Below are 3,799 nucleotides of genomic sequence, written 5' to 3' on the forward strand. Positions count from 1 at the left end.
CGATGTTGGAGGTTCTGTCGGTTCTTCTCTGATGGAGTGTTCACTCCTCTATATCTTAGGCATACCTCGCTGTTTTCATGCTACTCGTTGTCTTGTATCCAACAAGCTTGAGTTTGCTCAATTCGGAGCTCATATGAAGAAGTTATGGCAGTTCTGTTTTCTCCGTGCGGTAGTACCACGGTGGCAGCGGTAGTACCGCTTGTAGCGTCAAGCGGTAGTACCGCTCCAGTACCGCTCTACTACCGCCTCGATTTTGGGTCTTGCTCTTTTCGTGACGGGTTTAGCAGTAGTTGCACGGCAGTAAGGCACGACAGTTCCGCCTATAAGCGGTAGTACCGCCCCGATTGGACGGTAGTATCGCCTATAAGCGGTAGTACCGCTCCGGTCGGGCGGTAGTACCGTTACTGCATTACTGCCACTGTACTCTGCTCTGCCCTGCCTCTTTTGGACCCGTGTTCTGCTCCTCCAGTGGTAGTATCGCTGGGGTGAGTGGTAGTACCGCTTATAAGCGGTACTACTGCCCCAAGGTTCATGTTTTGTTGCTCCTTTTTCCCTGCTTCTTCCGCCCAAGCGGTAGTACCGCTCTTGGAGCAGTAGTACCGCTTGTGTGCGGGCTGAGCACATAATGGTTGGATTTTCCCCCTCCTATCACTTTCGCCTCTATGTGAGGGGAACCCCTTCGATCTAGATCTTGGAGTTCTTGGTGTTCTCCTTCTTGTTCTTCCTCTCATTTTCCTCCCTCGCATTAGTTGCTTCAGTGGGATTTGGGAGAGAAGGACTTGGGCACTCCGTGTGCCGTTGCCATTGCATTTGGTGCATCGGTTTGAGTTCTCCATGGTGATACGTGGAAGTTTCAAGTTGAGAAGCTTATTACTCTTGGGTGCTTGGTGCCCTTGAGCTTGTTCCTCTTGGGTGCTTTGGCGCCCTAGACGGTTGGTGGTGCTTGGAGCTCAATCATTGTGGTGTAAAGCTCCGGTCAAGCGTCGGGGTCCCCAATTTGACGGGTACCGGTGACCGCCCCCAAGGGTTGCCAAAGTGTACGGGTTCGATGATCGCCCCCAAGGATTGCCAAAGTGTACGGGTTCGGTGACCGCCCCCAAGGGTCGCCATTTGTACGGGTTCGGTGACCGTCCTCAAGGGTCCCTTAGTGGAATCATGGAATCTTGCATTGTGCGAGGTCGTGACGAGATTACGCTGGCCCTAGTGGCTTCTTGGGGAGCATTGTGCCTCCACACCGCTCCAAACGGAGATTAGCATCCGCAAGGGTGTGAACTTTGGGATACATCGTCATCTCCGCGTGCCTCGGTTATCTCTTTCCCGAGCCCTTTACTTATGCACTTTACCTTGTGATAGCCATATTGTTCTTTGTCATATATCTTGCTATCTTGATTAGCATAAGTTGTTGGTGCACATAGGTGAGCGTAGTTGTTGTAGGTTTTGTGCTTGACAAATTAACCGCTAGGTTTATTCTGCATTTGTTCAAGCCTCTACCGTAATTATTTTAAAACGCCTATTCACCCCCCCTCTAGGCAAAATCCACGATCTTTAAAGATTCCTCAGATCTTCCTCCACACCTCCGACAGCCACCTCTGCCTCAACTGCTTTAGTGACAAACCCAATGATGTTGAGTTTGACACGGCTACGGCAAAGAGGTTGTACACTTGTTGCATCACTTATTACTATGCATTCACGTCAATCCATTAGGGCTATTTTGGTTCAATGGAAAAAAATAGCAATAGGGAATTTTCCAATGGCACTCTACTATTCAATTATTCATGCATTTTGTTGAAAGGAATGAAGCAAAACGTCCACCTGGACCTACTTTTCAAAATCCTATGCATGAAAACAAGACCAAGTACATTAGTGCCAGAATAACATTCTAACTGTACACACTTTCATATGGTTTCACTTTATTTTGGCCATGTTTCTTTGCATTCCTCTGCTCTTCCAATTCCTGTAAACCAAACACCCAAGTTGACAGAAATCCTGTGTTTACAAATGCTTTGTTTACCATGTGCATTTTCCTATCGTATTCCGGTGTTTTCCTATCCTTGTGTTTTAAGACTCATGCAAGCCAAATGAGCCCTTACAGAATTACTTCAGTTACAGGTACGTGTTGAAGGGAACTTTGTGTGGTTTGTCCTGCTCCTGCCGCGACGTCGTCCACCTCAATTGAGCTGCTCCATCGACAGAAGCATCCACCAAACCAGACATCACGACCCATGACCGTCTTTCGCCGCCTCAGATCTCCTTCCCTGCCGCCGGCACCCACCACAACGGCATCACCATCATCGACTCAGCAGATGAACCTGAGGAGTACATGGGTCCACAAGAGAGGTCGCACTCTTTTGTTTCTTCTTATGTTATGCATTGCTTAAACATACCTGCTACTTTATCGTCCTGTTCAGATCTTGGACTCCCAAGTCAGGTCCAAATTAATGTTCAAACTTGAGTTCTAAATTAGTTGTGGGGCACATATCGAGGCAGCAATGAATAGTATGTCTGTCTAATATCTGGTTCACCTAGGGTATGCCTATGTTGTTCATCTTGGGTGGGAAACAAATAGTAAAGCAATCATCATCTGTCTTTTTATTAATTTAAAGCAATCATCAGCCTGCTTATCATTATTTTTGGATCCATCCACTAGTTGTTACCATCACTCTAAATTTCTGCATGCTCTCCTTACATAATCTCACCATATTATTTTCATATGCATGTCAGATATCGTACACAGTCATGCTGAACATGTAGAGAAAAAGAGAAGAGTTTTGCGCGGCAATACAATGTCATGCAAACATCGCTCCATGGTGGGTTCAATGGCAAACCCTCCCCACCCCTCTCTAGATTGTAATCTAGAGGAAGATATCTGTTCTGAGGCGGATTCAGACGCCGCTGACCACTCCTATTTACCCCCCCCCAAGGTGTTTGCTCTACCTTGGCATGATGATGTTAGTCATATCATGCATATGTTGCCTTGCAGTGCCTACTTTTGACATCATATATGTCATCTGCTTAGTTTAGACATGTTCTGTAATGCCACCTGTTTAGTTTCTATATCATATATGGGAATTATGCAGTCTCACGTCTTTTAGCCAGCCATAATATATGTGAAATGTGCAATGCCATCCTATTTAACCAGGCATCATATATTTGAATGATATCTTGCCCATCCTTTTCTTCATTACATTTCCATTTGTCGACAATGTTTGTACATTAAACTACTCTTCCTGTGAATCAGCCATTTGGGTGGGAGATGAAAAAATCTGGAGCGAAAAAAAGGCCTTCAGAGCAGACAGTGCTACCTGTCGAAGCAAATCTCTTATTGGGTCCCGATAGGTCCTCAGAGATGGATTCAGAGACAGATGACCAGTCCTATTCCCCCACTGAGGTGTATGCTCTAACTTGGCACGGTTATACTGCTCATATCATACATATGGTGTCTTGCATTGCATAGTTTAGACATCATATACACAATATTCAACACCATGTTCTTAGTTCAGACATCATATCGAATTCCCTCTGTTTAGCATATAAATCACATATGTGAATTAAATGATGCAATCTTGATTACTTAGATAACATGTAGGTGAATTATGTCATGCGATCCTGTTTAGTTATTCATCATATATTTGAATTATGTTATGCTATGCTATCTAGTTTAGATAGACATCATATATGTGAAATTATGTCATGCTATCCGTTTTAGTTAAAAAATATACATGTCAACTATTTCATGCCCTATTTTTCCACACTATCTATTGCATATGTCTCTCATACAATGTCTGTACATTCAACTATG

This window comes from Triticum dicoccoides, chromosome 3B (assembly GCF_002162155.2).
Source record: "Triticum dicoccoides isolate Atlit2015 ecotype Zavitan chromosome 3B, WEW_v2.0, whole genome shotgun sequence".
In the NCBI taxonomy this organism is placed as follows: Eukaryota; Viridiplantae; Streptophyta; class Magnoliopsida; order Poales; family Poaceae; genus Triticum; species Triticum dicoccoides.